The sequence below is a fragment of the Pezoporus flaviventris genome, unplaced genomic scaffold (assembly GCF_033815535.1).
Source record: "Pezoporus flaviventris isolate CSIRO_AGI_PZ_B2104156 unplaced genomic scaffold, CSIRO_AGI_Pfla_v1 ptg000036l, whole genome shotgun sequence".
NCBI lineage: Eukaryota > Metazoa > Chordata > Aves > Psittaciformes > Psittacidae > Pezoporus > Pezoporus flaviventris.
The window spans coordinates 37,111,233-37,133,454 of NW_026892584.1; the positions used below are offsets into that span (position 1 = coordinate 37,111,233).

Here is a 22,222-nt window from a genome sequence, read left to right on the forward strand (position 1 = left end):
CAAAGAACTAAAAGAAAATGGCAGCCCATCAGCATCATAGTCACAGAGAAGGCCTTGTGACTGCTCAAGTAACTAAACGAACTGTCTTTGTTATCTTCACCATGGCTTGACTTTGTGAACGAAGATTTGGGAAGGGCTTTACCCACGCTTACTACAAGCACACCGATGACTAAAAAGGCCAATGTGAGATAGGCAAATCCGGCTGCAAAAAGCACAGCAAAAGGTCTCCTTGGGTGGTATAGGCGGGGAGTGATTCTTCCTACGTCGTCTTTTCTCCTTGAGACTAGTTCTGCGTGAGTTCTCAAAGGAGTCAACGGTATTACGTATGGTGTGTCTCCAAGGCTCCCAATTGGAGGCCAAGGTGGACCACTGATGGTAGTCAATATGGCCAAGGATAAGGTATTGTTTCAGGGAGTCCTTATATCTCTTCTTTGGGGCACTTCTCTTGCGGCAGCTGGTGGCAATTTCACCGTAAAACACGATCTTAGGGAAGCAGTGATCCTTCATCCTAGAGACGTGCCCTGCCCAGCGCAGCCACAATTTCAGCAATATGACCTCGATACTGGTGACCCCTACCTGTTTGAGAACAGTAACATTTGACACATAGTCAGTCCAATGGATGTTTAGAATTGTACGGAGGCAGCGCTGATGAAAGTGTTCGAGGAGTCGCAGGTAATGACCGTAGATGACCCATGATTCAGACCCATATAAAAGAGTAGACTGTAGCTTTGTACCTGAAGCAAAGATTTTCTGTATTTATGTGCAGAAATACAGACACACACTCATATAGGTATCCACATAAACATACCCATTCCTAAATTATGCACGCATTTAAAGCTAGTATTGGTAAACAAGTCATATCTTGAAATAAAAGCTTATATTTGACAGAAGAAAGCAACTAGTAAACTATTACCAATGAAGTCCTAAGACCAATTCATCTATGTGGGGAGAGCCAGACGTACATACAACTGCACCACACATGGGCAATGTAAAAAAATGGGGTTCTTTTGAGCTATTTTGTTATATCCATGTATTCTGAATTTTTCAAGTTAGTGGATAGGTTTGGTATTTGTAGGTGGACTGCTTCATAGATGTACTTTCACAGGCCTTCTCTGTGTGCAGCTTATTTGCAACCTGGCATTTTTTTCTGCTTCTTTTTTTGTTGTTCTTTCCTATGCTGTGTTCTCAGAGCCTTATAAGTTAAACAATCTTAAATAGGAAGCAATGTTCAGTAGAAGTGCAGCAGGAAGTAAGATAATAGTCTAGAGAAAATGTCACTAGTGGATTTGATTATGTTTTTAACTTACTGGCTGCCCATTGCCTATATCAATATAGCAACTCAAAGAGGGGTTTTGAATGATTTATTGGCAAGATACTGCTCTCATCCCTAAAACACAGCATTTCTAGTTACACTTTTATTTCAGATTTAATGAAAAAATTGCTGTACTTTGCAGGGTTCAGAGTTGAAATGGGGACCGCTGGTAGGGTATCACTCTGTAAAGCTGATGTGATGTTATAATTTATGACAGAACATATGCAAAACTTGTGCCACAGTTGAATTCCCCTTCCCTAAAACAAAACCCAAACCAAAAAATGCAGATTCTAACATTGCAAGATATCTCATGGTTTTTGCAAATTTGGAGGGTCAGGTATTCTTAGAAAGGGCTCATTTGATTTATCAATTTGTCAGTCAGTATTGAAATCTGGTCTTTTTTCCCAAGCTTTGAAGAAGCTCTTTATGTCACCCAGACTCCCAGAGAGACCCTTTGAACATATTACAGCTATTTACATTATTTGTTTAAACAGGAAGAATATTTAGGAAAGCATGAGATGTCTAAAGCTGTCTAACTTTAAAGAAGTTAGATACCTGAAGAATGGAGTTGCAAGACTGAATTCAGTGATTCTAAATGTGCATTTTCCTTCCTCTGATTTCCTGTCCTAGACATAGTTTAGCAACCTGGTAGAAGTTGAGCATTGAGCTAAAAATAAACTATGTCTCTTACTTGTACATTCTAGCCATGCAAAAAAAGGTGTCTTCAGTAACTATCCAGTAAAACTGGCAGCAGGGAGCATTGTCCTTTATAAGCCTACATATAAATGTTTTGTTGCCTAGTGCTGCACTAGAAGACTTAGGAGGATTTAAGTTTACAGATACATTTTAATTATTTTTGCTGTCAATAGTCAAAAGTATAAAGGATGTATATTGATAGAAAACACATTAAAAAAATTCAAATTAATCTCATATTTATTATCTGTAATAAGGTCGTCCTAAGATCACAGTTGGAAATTGAAAAAAAACTAGAATGAAGCTGGTGAGCAAATGTGCTTGCTGCTGTGGCAAGGGCTATATAAAGATACTAGAGGACAGATGCTGTTGTATGAGCTTATGATGTGAGCAGATGAAGAATGACTTGGTTTTGCTCAAAATAAGAGTGCCACGCAGGTGCAAAGCCCAAACTCTATTCTGTGTTTCCTAAAGAGGTTTCCTAGCCATTTCTGTTCCTTCAAATAAAGCACTGCACTTGGACACCTGGATGCCAAAGTACCTTCCTTGTGCTGGGTTGGTACTCTGGAAATGAACCTTTAGTTAGCAGCAGCGTGAAGTAATGCGCAGCATACTCTGTAAGGAAGGGTGTAGGAACATGCTACAAGAATAAGAAAGTTTTAAACACCTGGAGACCTTTCACGGGTAGCACTGACACCTGAATGCTCAAGCCAGTGAGACAACTGCAGCTATGTGTTGACCATCAAGCACTCTCAGTAGCAAAATCCAATATTTTATGTGCTCAGAAGCTGGAAGGCAAAGTGAAGCAGTTCTTTTCCTTTTCTAAAAAACCTGTAGGCCCCTTGTTTGAGGACTGAGGGAAGGGAAATATAGCATAATATGCTCCTGAGACAAGGTCATTACAAAGCTGTAGATTAGAAACTGTAAAAATAAGAGTCCTAAGGAAATGGCACTTAAGTTAATGAAAACTAGAAGACTCTTGTCATAAGTCAGAGAGTTAATCTACAGAAAAAGTTCAAACTTCATTTTAATCATGTCATCTGCTTACAAGGGTTGACTGAGTGGTTAATGCAGAAAAAGAATATATTCCCATAATTTCAGCTGTAATTCAGTCCAGTCTAACTGGAAAGTTATCTGCTTCTTAAAAAAGTTTTCCTACTGATTTTCAGTGTTTATCTTTGCAGATAAACAAAGCACAGAAACAGATAAACAGAAAGCACATCAAAGTGGAATTCTCACTTGTAAAAAACCAGGCAGAAAAGAAACCTAAAAGCTAAAAACAAAGCCCAGGCCTCAAAGAATATTGAACTTGCCAGTGTAGTCATATACACGATTGAAACATGGCATGGGGAAAGTTCCAAGATCAAGCCCTTTTTCCTGAGAACTGTGACTCAGTACTCAGGTGTGAGACCTATTGTCAAACCCAACATTTGCATTGTTGTTTGTACTGGTATGGTCAAAGACAAGGTCATGTAAATAAAATTCATTGATTTTGAGTTTTGAAGCTTACGTTTTATCTATTTCTTACTCTTACCTGTGGTGAATTCATCATCTCTCGTTATATGATGTCTTGGTTGATTATGATCTTGAACTTCTTGAACTTGCATTGCGATTGTTTCTCACCAGTCATGCACTGACATTTTCTTTGAAAAAAATGCCTCAGTTGATACGGGCTCAAGGACAAAAGATGAGCTAATTTTTCTTCAGTGTATGTGGATCATGCTTCGCCTAAGCTCAGTGTAAACCTGGGGTCAGTGGTGCTATATGTAAAGCTCTCTTTATACTGTTGGAGCATGTCTGCATTAGAAGTTTATATTGCTGTGGTTACAACAGTATAACTTCACTGGTGCAGGAGTCAACATAATTAAAGGAGGGGGCACAACAGCCCTGTTGGCGTTATTCATAATGAAGACTAAAGATGGAGCTTTCAAAAGTACTGAAGTGACTTACAAGTGCGACTTTCATTGTATCGCAGGTCACGGATTCATTAATTATTCTTAAACCATGTACACAAGGATATTTTATCCCCAAGGATATTTTATCCCCACTAGCCGGACTACTATAGTCATATGGCTATATCTGTAGTACAGAAGTAGATCCATGATTTCAGATAAGAAACTCTATAAGAAATTATTTACATGGGACATATCTAAATAGCATATGTATCTGTATTGCAGCAGTTCTCTTGACCTGAAACATCACAACCCTCCATGTGAACAAACACAAGGGATTTTAATAATCCTTCACTTTAACATTGCTGTTCCTTTTCCTAAATAGTCAGGGTTTTAAATCTAATAATATTTTGTTGTTGTATTTTCAGAGAGAAGAGAGAATAATCTATAAACCACTCGTGTCTGAAAAAAGATCTAAAATCACACAGTTTACTGGTTTCCTCTACAGATTAAGATGCAGTTGGCCAGCTCTGTCCTCAACAGCAAATGTTACATGAATTACAGAGAATCCATATCATGTTTCAAGGAAAGGGAGATTTTAAACAAGAAAATAATTTTAATTCTACAAGTTCCTGTATTTCTGCTAGCAGTGCTAGAAAAACAAGATTATAGTTTGCGTTTAATACAAAAAGTAGATTTGCTGATATAACTGTTATTTGCACTGTTTATATTCAAATGTCCTTTAAAAAAAAGCATCATCAAAATTTACTGATAGTAGGAGTGTGCAAATCAGAACACTTATCTGCTTTTTATAGACTAAAATAAAATTATTCCTCGCATTTTTCTCAGTTACAGAATATTAGATAGCCGTGACTGTAAGTTACTTACTTTTTTTCAGAAAGTTATATTCCAAGCCCAAAATTGAATACCACATCAAGTCTTTTTAATGTTTTTAAAAATTCTCAGCAATGATTACTTGTCCTTCTGTATCAATCTAGTATCATTCCTAAAGCTACCCATGGCAGCAAAGAATAGCTCACATCACAATCAGATTCTTAATTAATTACCTTGTAGCCTGCTATCTTAAAAATACAGGTCGAAAAACGGTATTTTAACCTTTTAATTTTTTTAACCTAATGAAATAACCGACTTATTTTGTGACCTGTAATTCTGAATCTGATTGAGTTTTCAATATACTGTAATTCACAGATTTTCTCCCCTCTAGCACTAGGTTTGTATCTGTCACATGGTTTTCAGTGTTCCTAATGAGCTGTTAACAAGCTGTCAATTACCTATGCAAATGAGGCAAGCAGAAATGGAGGGGTTGCTATACCTAGAGTTAAAGTGTGCTACCTCGGATTGTTATGAAATAAATCATTTCAGTTTTAATAGCTGTCTGTGCCCATGTGGCTTGTGTTATGTAGGCACTTTTTCATTATATTATTTACCCAGCAATAAAATGCTGCAGGGGACTTTGGGGGTGATTAAAAAGTTGAGGGGGAGGGGAACTCAGGCAAGCAACTTCATTCTTTACTGATATGCACCTTCTGCTCTTCTTGGGTCAGGGCTACGAGGCTACAAGCTGTCAGGTGCCCTTAGCCCTTTTGAAATTGACGACATTTCAGGGGTTTAGGCCTGATCCTGCCAGAATATTTAACAAATGTCTTTGCTGAGGTGTGTAATGGAGCCTCATGAGTATACAAAGTTAAAGAGAGGAACAAGGAGCTGAAATCTTGAATTTTTGAGAGAAGGGTACTTTTTATGCATGCATTCTCAGCCTTCTAAGAGCTTTCTGCAGAAAAGCCTGGCTGGAGAAATCTTGCACTTTTATTTGTATTATCCTGTAAGGAATTCTTTCCCCCTTGCTGAAGTCATTGAAATTTCACATTTAAATTATTTTTCACTTTGCTTTAGCTTGAAGTTGATGCTTACTGTAAACCATTTTGTGATATTTTGTATGAAGAATGTTGTATAAAATAAAATTGCATTGTATTTATGACCGGCACTATAGTAACAGTCTATCAGTGTTTCCATTATAAGCCCCTATTGTTGAGGTCTTTAAAACTCACCCATAAAAATTCACTCAGGACTGCAGCAAGGTCTACAAAGGATAAATAAATGCCTTTGGCTATTTTTGAGTTAGAATAAGTGAAATCGAGAAAGGAAATTTGACTTTTAGAGGTTTTCTGTCATTTTGGTATGTGTGTGTGTGTATATATATATATATATATATATATATATATATATACATTTTAAAAAAATGAGTCAGAAACATTGTTTCCATTATCTAGGAAAGTGTTATAAAAAAGCACCTAGAAAAGTTAATGGATTGCATTGTTTAGCTCCAGCCCATACCTAATCGAGGATGCTTGTTAAATCTTCTCGCACCATCAGGCTTCAACTCCTGAGTTGTCATTGATTTCAAGAGGGGTAGGGACACTTGACAGCTGGTAGCCCTGACCCAAGAAGAGCAGAAGGTGTAAACCAGGAAAGAATGAAGTTGCTTGTGTGTGTTCCCCTCCCCCTCAACTTTTTAATCACCCCAAAGTTCCCTGCAGCATTTTATTGCTGGGTAAATTTGCACACTTGGCCAACTCAGCTGAAAGGTCATTGGCATATGTACTTTTCTTCTGTCCTTACTTCCATTATGTGTGAGGTTCAGGAACCTGAAATTGTGCACACTGAAGCCAGGAAGCCTGGTGTGAAGCAGAGAGAAGTGCTCTGGTAGGAAGCCAGAAGGAGAGGAATTTGAGAGCTATAATGATGTGAAAACCAGTAAATAGAAAGGAATTAAATAAAAATCAAGAACGTTTTTTTCAGATGGGAGAAACCCCAAAGAAACAGTCTGCGGGGAAATTAGTAGTCTAAATCTTTCTCTGATCAATCCTGATGGAAGCTTTCTGGTCAAAATGTCAGTGGTAACTTTATTTTCTGCTGGTATGTACAATAATCCTTTTGTTCCATCTGCAAACACTAGGGGGTAAATTTTTAGTGTGATGCTTAGGGATTTAGCTGTAGGACTCCCATTAACGATAATGGGAATCATGTAGCTTGAGCACTCTGCATCGTGCTGAATATTTACCCCTCAGTTCAGAGCACTCTCTCATTGAATTTTTAATTATATTTACAGATAAATTCCATAACCAAATATCATCAGCTCTCAAGCAGATTGTTTTATTAAAAGGTGCAGATTTCCAGCTTCATTTTGAGCTACAACCTACAGTGATTGGTTTAGCAGTTGAGTAATTTTTTTTAAGTGTCTATTTAATAATGCTTGATTTGTCAGCTTCAGAGTGCTTGGGAGACAATAAATATTAGAAAACATCCCACCCTGCATGCATGTGCCAGAGAAATGCAAAATGTGAATATTCTACCTTGTACTGAGCTTTTAAAAGGTGTGTCATGATACAGCTTCTCTACAACCTCTTTCTGGTAAATGCTACTTCTGTATAAATCTGTGGTTAAAATCAGTAGTAGTATACCAACATTCAGCACTAATATGACATAGGCTGTATAGTTTTATTCGCATTTGTGAAGATAAATGATAGGAGTCAAAAAAGTTAGGAGATTTGCCCAAGGACAAAGGGGTTAATGTAAGAGAGGATATTGGAATTCAAGAGTCCCTCACTTAAATGCTGTATAACCTATGCTTACACCAAAATCTAATACCAGTATAAGCAGATATAGAAGAGATGGTACACATACTGATCTGCTTTGCTCCTCCCTGAGGCACGTTTCCAGTTGCTTTTGCAGCTCTTAATTCTTGAACCACCTACAGCCAGCTCTGCTGTGACCCTGCTGAAGCAGCCTGTGAAGTAAGAATGTTTTTGCTGGTTTAGTTCATATTTGTCTAGCTGGGACAGTAGAGATGCTCTTTGTTTTAAGATATGGGTGAGATTAATCTCTCTTTCCACGAGTTTTGTAAAGGAGATTTAAAGGCTGCTCAGCTAGGGCTGAGGTAGAAGGGCTGTTGTATAGCTGTTTTGCTGGTGCAGTTATTCTAGGGGCTCCCATTCCAGTACTCAACTGCTGTCAGCAGAGTGTCAAGAATAAAAGCACAAATCATAACATCTTTTTAGTGCCACTCACAACTGATATATTCACATGTCACTTTGGCTTCTGCCAGAGGACTGGACTGATACAGAGCAATCCCAAGATCAAAAAAGCACAAAAGCATTCTGACTGAGCCTTGCTGTCCCCTCCAGTTTCTTCCCATATGATGACTAGTTGTCCTCAATTGAAACAACTGTTTCAAAGCATGTGCCTATAAAATATTGCCTGCATAAGAGGTTGCCTTTGAAGATTTCTTGGTGCTATGTAAATGAACCTGAGAAATTTATAAACTTGAAGTTTCTGCATCAATGCACAAGAACTACCCTCATGTGAAAGTGCTTGCCTGGTTCCTTAGGAGGTACAATGTTTTCAGTGAAGGGGATAATGGCATTTGAGCAACTGACTTGAGAGCAGAGACTCTGCCATCATATGTTTATACATAATCCATTCAATTCCTATTACAACCACCAAAGTTCAGATAAAACACTTATTGCTTCCTCACCCTTTCCAGTAACCTACAAGTGTTTGGAGCAGTGATGCGGTGCCTCTGTGTGCTTCTAGAGTTTGGGCTTGCAGTCCCACATTTTCCACCACAGCAAGACTGGTGGAGTGTCCGTTTGTCTTTGGTAGAACACAACTGAACATCTATCTCCATTCATGGCAGCAGTCTTGAATCAGGATTGATTCCCTCTTAAATTCAGTGGAAATCCCCATTATAGTTAATAGCCTGAGATCAAACCAGAATACCATTTGGAAAAAAATGAATAGTGATCAGTGTCTCTTCTCAGTGCTGGTGATTGACTGTACAAGACAATGGGAGAACCTTCACAATATTTTACTCAAGAAAACTTATTTTTTCTGTATGCTAATCTTATATCTGAATATATACCTTAATCCTAGTATTCATATATCTCTGCCCTCAGTAATCATCAGCCCATCTCTAATGTTTCTTTTGTTCAGGAAAGGTAAACTCTTCTCACTTTTCAGTAGAAGATTGCACAAAGGGAACTTTATGGTATATATTACACTCACAAAGCAGTTTTCTCCATCTTGCAATCACTTAAAAAAAAAAAAATAGAACTTTCTTCTTATCTCATCTTCCTTCCTGCATGAATGTCTGAGATAATCAATGAAGTTCCTGTGTAGAGAATAAATTGAGCTCGAATGGCTCCTCTTAAACTGTACAATCAAAGAAAGAGGAATTTTTTGCTGATGATTTTGATATTCAGTTTAACTTTCTTCACCAGGCTGTCAGCTCAGTGAAAGTGAGGTCAATCTGACCACACTCTTCCTAAAGGATCCTCTTCTGAACCATCTACTTGAGTATACAGCTCCTGACAAATCAATGACAGAATCGAGAGGCATGTACTTTGCCCAGAAACCTGGAGGCTGATTGTCCTTTGCCGTGCATCTTATGTAGCCATTTAGGTGAGTGCAGCATGGGCAGTGCCTGATAACAATAGTAACCGTTAGCATGTGCATCCCGGTGATGTAAATGCCTGCCTGAAGATGCAGGACAACAGAGATGCAGACCTCTGTCCTACAATGTAAAGAGATTCAGATTATGGCAAGTGTGGGGCATATGAGCACTCACACCCACACCCACACCCACACTCACACCCACACTCACACCCACACCCACACAAAGAAACTGTTGCTGTGAAAGGGTGGTAAATGACTGGCAATCTTAAATTAAGATTCTGGAGTTGTTGATTCAGAAATCTGAAGTTTTTTACAGGACGGATGTTGGGAGGCAAAACACTAAGCAAAATGTAGGAATTTACAGAGACCAAGAAACCTGCCTTTCCCTCTTTCAGTTGCATTTCTTGGCCAGAAGCACTTGCTGCAAGCTCTGGGATAGGGACTGTCACGCTCCTGTGAAGTTATAGCATGGTGGGGCTGTGGCACAAGAGCAACAGAAGTGTAACAAATGTGACTAAAAACTCCCCAAACATACTTTTGCTAAATTATCCAGATCTAGCCAAATTTCTCAGGAGTGAACAACAGTTGTATGAAACAATTCAGATCAGTCTCTAGGGTTACTGCCCTCAGACGTTTACCAGTATGGGACTTTCCTGCTCAAGATGAGAAGGTAGTTGTAGAGGAGGAACAAAACTGAAGGGCAGATCTGGAATGCTGGAAAAATGGTTAGCTTGAGAGAGTTCCTTAAAATTCACACCTAGTGTCACTGAACACGTGTGCCTTGCGCTTGGGCGAGAAAGGTTTTATAGGTGAATCAGATTCCTCTATTCACGAACAAACCCTTGTACCTCATCCTCCCCTTTTTCTCCCAAAGGTTCTCTTCTGCATCCTGATGTAAAATGAAGTGGTATGTATGAGAATTAGAGTATTACATCCTGGGTAATATCCTTTATGTTTCTCTCTATTAGCTCTCAATTCTTGGGAATGCATTACTGCACTATTTCTTTTGTGCCAATGCTATTCCATCAAGGCCAGTGCTGGCTTACTCAGTTGTATCAATGATTTCTTCTAAGGTGGCTGAGACAATATGTTGTAATATGTATTATACTATGTGATTTTTAAATCAGCCTTGCAAACGTATTCTAAAAATTTTACAGCTCTCCAGACAAATCCTATTGTCAATTATTTCTAATGATGATTGCCGATTAGCAGAAAACAAATAAAGAGGCTATTTTTACACACATAAAAAAGATAAGCTGAGTGAACACAATCCTTTAGGAATGAGAATTTTGCTTTGGCCCATACTGTAGAAAGCTTTTCAGTTGTCTTGTAAAAAACGAAACAAAATACATCAAATGATTTTGAAATTGTATATGTAACAATACAAAAGTGTCAAAAAGTTAAACATGAATTGAAACATATTTTCACTTTGAATTACAATTGATAATTATATTCAGAGAAGGGTTTTCTTCAGCTGAAAAAATGAATTAAAGTTTATTACTTCAATTTTAAGAGCATTAAAATAATGCTACTTTCTGTTTCATGAATGCAATTTTACACAGCTAAGATCACTTTTCTAATCTACGAGTGTTATAATATTTTAAAATAATGTTGATATTTAGGAACAAACTAAAGGTGGGTTTTGTTTTTTTTTTAAATTTCTTACCATGCTCATACTTTTTCCATCCTTCATGGATGAAGGTCTTTGAAAATTCCTTTGTGTCCCATATTAGCAGTGAATGATACTAACGTACAGTTGTTTTTCTTGGCAATGTGTATTGTGTAGTCAAACTTTCTATGAATGATAAGTGATATTCATTAACCTATATAGTCCTAAGCCAAATCTGCGGGCAGCCTGATCCAGACTGTGTATGTGGCTGATCTGTCACTTACAAGCAGAGGACAAAGGCTATTCTGTACTTAGCACAACTTGGAGAGAAGTGTAGCACTCTCAGCTCTGCTCTCACCATTTAGATGCCAGAGGGTTGCTCTCGTTTGTGCTGTATAACCCAGAGTATATACCATGGTAGCTGGGCATGGTATTATTGTGTTATTATATGTTCCTACAGACAAAAGTGTGGCCAGCACCCCATGGGGCAAGAGTGCTCTGTGCCCTCTGAGGTTGCCTTCTCTGGATTGCCTTACACCACCCCATGCATATAGGCAGTGCAAGGGGCAGGCATACGAGAGGTGGTATTTTTGACTGGCCACATTAAATGAGGCTGAATTTAGGGCGTGCAGGGCTCAGGCGTGATTTTCTGTTGCTGGCCATGCTCCACCCCTCAGGCCTGAGCAGGTAAAGTTTAGGAAGATCCCTGCAGTCAAAGGATCCTGACCTTACGCTAAGACCATTCAGCCAGTCCAGGTTTCTTTGTTCTGGGGACAGCTTTCTGCTCAAAGGCAGCGCGCATCCACCTTCTTACACTGAATTTTCACAATGTGTCACTGTATATTGTCCAAACTTATACTGCTTATTTATTTGAGGTCTGCAGCTTAAAAATAGAAGTGTATGAAAGAAAAAAGAGAAAAAAGGGTTGGAAGGTGAGAGGGCTGATACTGGTAGGGATAAGTGAAGAGAAGGAGAGAGGCAGGATGTTTATCAAAAGGACCAATCTGAAAGGCATGTAAATCCAGTTAAGATCTTGAAAACAGGTAGCTCTCATTAAAGGAAGTGGAAATAAAGTCAATTAGTGGCAGGAGGCATTAGTTGGGGGTGTCAGCTGGTGAATGGTCACTAATTTGATGTAGTCTAATCACATAGTTTGGCTATTTGATTACCAAATTGAGATCCAAACACTCTCCTTCCAGGGCAATCACTTCAGAAAAGAGGGTAGCTGGAATCATCATGAGATCTGATCCATTCCTTAATTGAAATTAGTTTTAAATAGCTATAACACATGTCATGTAAAACCCAACAAATAGTTGCTGAGACATGGTGTGAAACATGGTGGTTCAGGAAAGTTGAGGATGCATGACCAAGAGCTGGGCATCAGGCTAAGTTTTGAATGTGCATGTGGAGGTTCATACACACATGCACCAAGAGTGGGCCTGTAGAGGCTTCCCTGTTTGCAGTGTTCTTAATCCGTAACTCATTTCCTATTGACAGTTGGTTCTGTTTGGATAAAATGGGTCAAGAATGACAAAAATCAGTTTGCTTTCTGGTGGCTAGCCAGTAGAGATAAACTAGTACACATCCACAGGTTGTATGTACCTTGTTCATAAGAGTTTCTAGTACTGTTTACTATTTGGCATTAACAGGAATGGATGGTTAGGGGAAAAACAGAGGAAACAGGAGACATATGAAGTGATTTTTTTTTTCCTGACAATCGATGGTTTAGCAATTTCCTGAATCAGAGGTTATATCCAGATGTAAGAAGCTATCCTTTATAAATTTGTCTAATCTTTCAAATCTGTTAGTATTTTTCTCTCTTATAATCATCTTGCAGCAGAAAATTTACCCAATTATGTGATCAGTGCAAAAACTGGCTTCTGTTGTAAATGTGGTGCTTGCTCATTTCATTGGGTGCCCCTTCCTTCTGATACTGTGGGAAGAGGAGTAATCAATGCGTGCATGCTTCTGCTGGGCAGTATATGACCTTACACATCTCTGACCAGTCCTCCTCAATTATCTGTCTTGCTCACTAAAAAAAGATATGAATTCCTCACATTCGTTTTCTCGGCTCTGCTGCCCTTTGCACTAACTTTTCTATCATCTCTTTTTCATATTGGATGACTGTGCCCAGGCATATTGTTCAAGTTTTGTCTCCCTCTGCCTCATTTTCCTATCCAGTCATTTTTGATATATATGTTGCAGGAAGAGGAAGGGTGTCCAGTGGAAGACGGCTTCTCTGGCCATTTTACCATTGTATTCCTGAAAGTATTTTACCCGTTCTGGAGCTTACCTCAAGGCTGGATAGAGCAAGGGCTCTGCCCGTATCATAGGTTGTATTTCTAGTGTCTGCGATATGTTAAGTGGAGCAATACAGTGCAGTGTGTGACACCTTTAAAGAACCTGTTTGATGTTAAGCTGTGTCTGTAATCATACAGGTCATGATTCAGCACAAAGTTACATATCTTCATGCAGAGGAAGCCTCAGTGAGATGCTTTGAGTTAGGCATATGCTTAACTATTCGAAATTGGCTTAAACTACTGGTTGAAAGGTGCGCATGGGACCAGAGAGATGTGAAAGTTTTCATTTCTGCTTGCTAGCACATATCATAAGTGCAGACAATGCCAAACTTATGCTTTGTAGAAACAGCAAATCACTCCCAAAACACATCCATGTATAAAGAGGCTGCTCCAATTTGCAGTAGAACTGAAAAGCAATCTTAAGTGTTTTTTCTTTGCAGGTAGGGGTGTGTGTCAGCCAGGAACAAAAGAACCAGAGAAAGAAGTATCCTAGGCAATTTTTTGCAAAGGATTTAAGTTTCTTTTTAGCTTGGTCTGGGGATCATCAGGGTTGGACCTTAGCACCAACAACCTCCAACAGACTGCAATGGCTCTGCCTTTAATACACTTCCACCCCTGTGTGTTATACATCCATAATACTGAACACACGAGGCAGACAGCTGCCCTTAGGCATTTTCAGTAAAAACTTTCATATCACAACAGAACTGAACGTACCATTATAACACCATGTCTCCTTTTCTTCATGCTAAGAATTGTTCTGAAAACCAGGCAATGTCATGGAAACGTTATAATAGACACATTCAGAATATATCGGTAAATTAGTCATCCTTGATGATATATTTAAGCTGTTCCTTCTACTATATATATAACAGGTTAAATGTAATTAACATTGGTCAAAGGGTCCTTTTACTTTACATACTTTATGAATGTATTGAATTATCAGGAAGGAAAAAGGGAAACAAGATTTCTTAATATCTGCTGGTATAAGCTCCTCTAAGTCATTTACATCACAACATGCATTTTTGCTCCCCAAGAAGCATGAATATTTTCTTTCTCCCTAAATCCCATAATTGTTTTATTGCTAGATTAAAAAATGTAAATATTCGTTCCCCTCCCCATAATAAATTAAGCGCAACCTGTCTGGCTCTGAAAATGAACATTTCAATGTCTTCAGACACACAATGACATCATATCAATATTTAAAATCATTTTATGCATGTATTCTAGGTTGTCCAACTTCATTAGGGGCATTCATCAGCCCTCCGGCTACAGCATATTCCCATCAGAGTTGTAGGCCTCAGGCCCTACCAAACAGAAATTTAAACTAACTTGCCTTTTTAATTCACATTATTCTCAAATATTCTCCTTTTTACCCCCCTGCCATGACTAAGACATTTAGACCAGGCTGATTTTGTGCACATCAAGATTTAACAGACAAAATCCCCATTTTTATGTAAGAAGTTGAATGCATTAAAATAATAGTCTTTCCCCTTTAATTTCCTTGTCTTTTCCCATCTGTCCCTATCTCCTGGGTTCAATACTAACTGTTCTTTTAATTTTGTATGCTAAATTAATAATTTGAGCTACAGGTTGATAGGGATTTTTATGTTTAAAATGTTCTTTTTTTTTCATGGGTTTTTATGTTTAAAATTTAGAAACATTTCAAACAAATTAAGCTTCATTCTTTTTCTCTCTCCTCCTCTTTCCAAAATAATAAAATATAGCCTCTCTTGATCTATTTTTTATACAGCTAAGGATGCACAGCATGAATACATATCCCTGCTAGCAGCATCAAACACTGTTGCATTAGTATAAAATCTTTGTCCTCACAAGCAAAACAAGCAGTCTTCCCATTTTTCTTGTTTGTGGGATGACTGCTGATCTGCTCCCTGAGATGTTTAATGCCCTTCAAAATGCCCGGGTAAAACTCACTCATGCTGTATAGCACCGGAAAGAAAATTGTGATACCAAAAAAAATTTTTATGCTACTGGCCAGACAGTGTAGATTTGGCTGAAGCCTCTGATTTATCCTCCCACATTTGTGTGGAAAGCGTTTAAATGTCCATCATTTGTTACAAAAAAGAATGGAAGCATGTGGAAGGAGCCAAGCAAATATAATGTGCACCTGCAGATGAAACAAGCCTGGGAGAGATATTGGTGACTGAAAACATAAAAGTTGGTGTAATATGTATCAGTGCTACTCGCTCTTCTGTCCAATGTTATAACTGTGTACATGGCCAGAGACCTGACAAACTTGCACTGATGGATTAAGACCCATTTGACTCCAAAAAGGAAAGAAGAGAAAAAGCCCAGTAACTGCGGGCTAGCTGTTCAATCATTTTTCCATAAGTAGCATTTTTTTTAAACAGCTGTATTACTCTAAATTTCATTCTGATCTCTGTTTCTCTCTTTCCTCTCCCTTCCTGCCTTATTTGAGTATTCCTGCAGCCACTTTTTTCCTTATGTCACTACAACCCTCTTCCTTTTTTTGTTTCTTTCCTCTGGTTTTCACAGTCCTTTAGATTGAAGACCTTTCATAGTTATGGCACACAGTGCAGTATGTCAGGGTAAGGGAAGTTCAACCTGCCCCAGTTTTGTGGTGCTCCTTTTGCAGTGGTACAACTAGTCATTGTCTATATTTTATCCTTCTAGAAAAAAGCAGGTCCTGTCCCTTCTGTTGTGGTCCTGGATACCATTCCCATCCAGCAAAGCTCTGTGGCTCAGTTTCTCAAAGATATAAAAATCCACAAAAAAGTTCAGCCTTCTAAGGCCAAAGTTTGCTATCTGAAAACATAGATAATTCAGTACAAGGTAAGTGGAAGCAAGTAGAGGGTTTCCGTATAACTGTACTTTATGACAGGTGCGAACTGGCTTGAAATACTCTCATTGCAACCAAAAAAGCTCCACAATGGTCTGGTATGGTTTTTTTTTGTTTGTTTTTTTTTTTTTGGGGGGGGGGAGGAGGGAGGTGTGCTATTTGTTATTTGGTTTTTGTTGTTTTCTTTTTTGTGTTTTTTTTGTGTGTGTGTGTTTTTTTTGTTGCTGGTTTTTGGTGTTTTTTTTCGGGGGGAGGTAGTGGTGTTTGGTTTTGTTTGTTTAAACACTTTATTATATTATTGCTAGACTTACTCTGTTAAAAGTACTCAGAAAAATGTGTCATTCTCCGGGTGTGAGGTGCTCTGAATAATTTTGTCCCCTTTTCCAGTGGGGATTATCCCTACTGTGGTAGAGTCTTCTGTGCCACGCATACCCAGATATCTTCACTTACAGTTTTCATCTTGAGGACAATCCTAGGGAAGAGTCCTGCTAGAGTCTGTTTTCTCTCTACAGTTACCTGCCAGCCTTACTGTGGAGCAATTAGAGCTGTCAGAGGAGTTTGTGCCTTTTGAAACTACTGGCAAGTACCCTGTAATAAATGAATTGGCTTTCTCCATAGGATCATGTTGTGGTGTGGACTTTTCTCTGCAGACTCCATAGCAGACTGCCCTTGGAGCCAAAAGCTGTTTTCACAATATACTGCAATGACAAGCTAATCCTAACATTTCCATTGCCAGCCAGGCCCTATCTGCAGATGTAATAAAAGAAAGATATTTGAGGCTGGGAATGCCCACTGTTTAAGTAGATCACTGAGAAGGGTGATGGCAGTGGTGATGAAAGGACAGTCAAGATTAGACCTCTGGGCACTATGGCAATAAGTTATACAAATAAGAACAACAGGAGAAAAAAAAAAGGGAATGTGAAATGATCACAGTAAGGAACAGAATGTAAGAACAGGACTTTGAAAACGGAGCTGGGAAGGAAAAGAATCACCATCACAGGGGATTGAGTAAAGGCAATGAATAAAGAGAAAGAGATATAAGGAAAAGGCAAGCAGACAGGCAAAGAATAGAGAGGAGGAGACACAGAAATACAAAGTAGTGAAAAGATGTAGAATATTAGAAAAACTGGAGAGATACTTAAACTGAAAAAGTCCAAAGCTGAAGATAAGTGAGAATAAAGAAGATGAAAAAGAAAAGTAAAAAACTAAAAGGAATGCTTGATAAATAAATAAATGTAGAAAATATATTTAAAATGAAAAAGGAAGAAAAGAAAAAGAGAAAGCTATTCTAGGGAGATGGAGAGAGAATATGAGTGGAAAACTAAGGGCAGTTTTCTATCTTGTAAAGTACTGGTAATCTGCCCATAGAGTAAAACCTGTCATTCCTGTTAGTTATTTATTGCCCCTTTCTCATCAGGCAAGCTACACCGATACAGCTGTGTCCAGGCCTTGTAAGAGGATGGTGCCACTTTTGATACCAGTTTAGATAAAGAGGTCTATATTTATGCTTGCAGACAGACTTTTTTTTCTTTGTGGCTGTGATATCCTTGTAACTGAGACCTGTAGTGCAAATGAAAGAAGTTTGCTGGACAGATGAAACAACATTTTCCTCTGAATCTTGAGCTCCATGTCCACTCCCTGCCAGGACAGGTAGGTCCCACACATGTAATACCTGTGAGCTTTGTTGAGAATTGTCTCCCTCCATGAGGTTGTGGGCATCATGGGGATTAGCATTTTGGATCAGGCTGGAGGTACACTGGGAGAGGAGGGCACATGAGGGAGGTTGCAGAGTGCAGACTGTGCTATGTGTGTGGCTGCAGCCAGAGCTTTTTGCTCTCTCATTTTCATCATTTGTTCATAAATTTTTAAAGGAGAAAGAATCATTGTTTAATGCACTTTTGTGAAGAAAACAGAGCAAGGGAGAAAAGAAAAGAAACATTGTGAGCTCCTTACTCCCTAGACTTGTGACCTGCATAACTCCAATCATTGAGTTATCTAGACAGCCTTCCTGTTTAGCCGACATTAAATTTGTATGCTCCCACATGGTTGATTTGCTACTTTTTTTTTAATCCATGCAGCTGGGATTCTCTGAGGGAACATGATGGGTCAGGGGGAGGAGAGGAGGTGAGGACAGCCATCTCCAAAATGTGGTGGACGTGCCTTTCCAGTTCTATGCTAGTTGCACTGAGGCAGGTATAAGCTGACGGGAATAGGCAGCAGCAACCATGCGAACGAGGTCAGAGTTGCTTCCTCTGTGGCTTTTTTCATTCTTCTGAGCTCTCTGAAAATGTGGGTGTGCATGTTAAAACTGCCCTATGAGGCAGCTCTGACATGTGGGGCTGCCTGGCACAAACACAGCACATAATAACACAAAGTATTTGGCAGTGTTACAGGGCTAATCTTTACGTAACTGTTCCCGAACAACTTCTCTAGCACACTGAGCACAAACAAGCTTTTCATCAGCCTTCGGCTGCATGCAGATTGTCTTGTGTCACCTGCTTCTCTACTGAGCAAATACTGGCTGTGGTCATAGCAAGGAAAACCTTCTTTTTGCATTCATAACTGGTTCTATCTAAACTGCTTCCTTTTTTTCCAAGGTTACTCATGAACCATAGGCATGCTTGTCAAGAATGTCCCCTTTTATATAATTTTTTCCTTCTAAGCACAGATGTATGCTGGAAATTTTATTGTGGATTGTTTCCAGGAGTGCAGTGGGAAAACAGGATCTGATTTTTGTAATGGTTGCTCCCCTGTTGACTGAAGTCATAGGAGGAGGGTAAATCTTTTATAGTTAAGACACTGGTGTGGGACTTAGAGGACCTGAGACTGGAATAATAATGTTTCATTCCTTCTGCCCTTTGCCCATCTTGTCAGATTTCAATGTAAGCTCTTTACAATTATCTCCTATAGTTTTGTTGCTGGGTTCAATGTGGCCTGGTCACCATTAAGGCTTTTGTGCTGCAGACAGCAACAGCAGGACACATATGAACAGTAACAAAATCAGGGAAAGACTAGAGCTTCCTAAGCACTTTGATCAGCAGTGGGTCTCCTGCTCTTGCACAAAGGTGATCAGGCGCAAGCCTTTTTCTTGGCAGGCAGAAGATGAATATTTCTAGCTGTCTCCCCCAACCTCAAGTAGAATCATCCACCCAGGACCACCTCCCCACCCACAATGCTCCGCAATTTGGGTGCTCTTTTCACTCAGCGTTGCGCAGCCACAACACATGAGCTTCTGCACAGAAAAGCCATGTGGCAAATATATAAATGTATGTACGTTTCTGAATGCTGGAAGAGAGCCCTAATTTTGTTGGCAGCAAATCTGACTCTCCTTCTTTCCTCGGAGCGGGGCTTGCAGCATTCCTTGGTCCCACAGACATAAGCCCTCCCTGGATTTCTCCCAGTGTGGCAGAGTGCTGCCAGTCTGTACCTTTGCTCCAGCAGCCACTCCAGGAGGGGAAACTTCCCTGCCTTGATTCTTGAAGAGGCTGAGTTCCCAGCTTCAGGCTTGTCTCATTTCCTTCAGCGCAGTGCAGGTCAAACTGGGACCCTCTCCTGGATCTTGGTTTAATCTTAGCTCACGAGGAAACTTTGCATACCAGGAGGGAGGCGAAGCAAAGAGAGATTGCCAGACCCGAATGTTCTGTAGTTGCAAAGATAGTTTCTAAATACTGAGCTTTAAAAATAATATGGTTTGTGTGGGGAGGGACGCGAAAGGGGAGATTTTTCTATTTGCCTGCTGGGATTTGGAGCCTATAGTTTCTTGGGGACAAATTTCCAAGTTTTTATCATAAACTATAAGGGCTAGAAAACACACTCTTATGTTAAATGAAAGCTGAAATTCTCCCTAGTTCTACACACTGAAGATCTGGAGCTTTAACCCTGACTAAATAGCAACCAAATCTGTAGCATCAGCCTGTGCAAGATGTCTCTTACCAGACAAAGGAAAATCCATACAAAAAAAGTTGTTAAGGAGTCCTGTGCAAATGCAGCTGTTAAGGGAGCAAGCACTCAGTTACAACCAGGAAGGAGGAGAAGCATTTTCTGTGATGTGAAGGAAGTTCACGTAGCCAAAGATGAGGAGATAGGGTCACCATCTATTCCCAAGACTCTTCTACTGCTCCAGCAGTGTATTGATTTGTGTATCTCTGCAAAGCATACAGAACAGGTCAGAGATATCCCTACAATTCTGTTTAATCACTTGAAGGTATGGATGTTTTCTTCTCTTGCCTACTTCTTTTTCCATCTCCATTTCACTTTCAGTGGGTTTCAGGGCAGGAGTGGGTTAGCGTTATTCTTTTCAATATTTCTTCTCCCTTTGTTTTAAATAGGGTTCAATTTTCACAATTTTTTAAATCATTCATGAGTTTGCCTACAATGATAGAACGCTTTTTGATTTGCTTCCAAAAGATGTGTCTAAAAGAAACTGAAGTGCTCCATCCTTTCCAAATGCAATGTTTCACTTTTTTTTTTTTTTTTAAGAGCACTTCATTTTGGAAGTGAATAGGGTGCTTTGGGCATGGGCACTGCAGATCAATTTAGATTTCCTAGATTGCTTCAATAATCTGAAGAGTACTTCAGTCATTTTTAACTATTCTTCACCATATGCTTGCAAACCCATTCATTTTTTAACTGAAGTGACTATACTTAGGATAAACTCCTCTGTTCATTGGAAATTGCTCCGTTCTGCAAATCCATAAACTTCAAATTCCATACAGAAACTTGATACGACATTTTGCTGTAAGAATGCATTAACACTCCTTGCTATAACCTTATTGGTCAACAATTTTTATGCAGTGCTTCTTGTTGTCTGAGGCAGGGCCGTATCACCACTGCCAGTTTGCTGTAGAAGACATGTTCATAATTAGGCAAGTTAATATTTCTGTGTTTTGTTTTGGGGTTGGTTTCCCCCCCGCCTTCCTCCCCCCCAATGTTTCTTCTGTATTCAGCACTGAGATTCAATTTCTTTTATGGCTTTTTAATCCACAGATCAGAATACTTCTGCAGATAGTTAAAACATGCAGTACCTTTATGGCACACATTTTATTTTCAGTTTTGGTAATGAGTGAAGTGCATCAGTAAAGGTCTCACAGAGTGTCAGTGGCAGAGGCAGGAAAGAGTAAAACTAACAATTTTAGTCTTCTCTTTCCTGTTGTGCACACTGCACTTGTGCCGTATGTTTACAGCACTTCCTGGTACTTATACTATTGTATCTAGACTATTACTCATTGTTGTTCTTCAGGGTGTACTTATATTTCGAACATCACCCAGAAAAAAAAGCTCATGAACTGTCCTGTGAGGATTTCATGCCCTAATTCCCTCCTCTGCCTTCACCTTGCATATAAAAACCAGTTATTCTTAATTCATATTTCTATAAAAGAGTGTCTGCATTTCTAAGAAATATGAGCATCTTCTTCCAGGGAGACTCTATGCTGCCTTAACTAATTAAAGCTTAACAGTATGGCAGTGTCATGCTATATTTTGCAGTCCACCTGATGTCTTATTCAGTCATGATCTAGCATTATAATTATTGGAAAGCACCACAGTTTGCATTGATCTGCTGCTGGCATAACATTTTGCTAATTGATTGCCAATCTTTCACAAGAAGCACTAACAGGGCACAGAGGACACATGAACATGCTCTAGATTACAATTTCTGTGGCAGTCCTGTGCTGCTCTTTGGCAAATCGCTGCCCCAAAGCTGAATTTGCAGTCTCTCTCCTGCAGGGAGAGGTTTTGATCATGCTTCAACACCTCTGTTGCTGGGACACTACAGCTAAGAACATGCCTTTTTTTTGTCTTAGCTTTTTTTTTTTTTTTTTTTTTTTTTTGTGGAGGGGCAGAGCACTACCAATATGTAGCCTTAAAGGTCACATACTTGGTATGAATTAAGGACTTTTGGCAATAGCTATGGCTTGACCCTAAGGACAAACCGGAACTGAGTCAGGTTCCAGAAGGTGTCCAAAGTCAGTTTAAGCCTTCTTTGCCATTAACTTCAGCTAAATTTTGCAGTTCTCAACTGTTACCGAGAATTTTAATGAGAAAAATAGTCTAATAGAATATGAGTATTTGATGGACAGGGAAAAATATTCTAAACAAGAAAAAAATGCCGTTACCACTCAATAA

General features: G+C 39.2%; 1 long non-coding RNA gene across 1 annotated transcript; it reads left to right on the forward strand.

The window, feature by feature from the left end:
* The first annotated feature begins 6,368 nt into the window (after positions 1–6,368).
* On the forward strand, positions 6,369–9,504 carry LOC133274793 (uncharacterized). The gene is made up of 3 exons (XR_009745270.1): positions 6,369–6,672; positions 7,651–7,712; positions 9,198–9,504. It is a non-coding gene; the product is annotated as an uncharacterized LOC133274793 (long non-coding RNA).
* Positions 9,505–22,222: the final 12,718 nt, after the last annotated feature.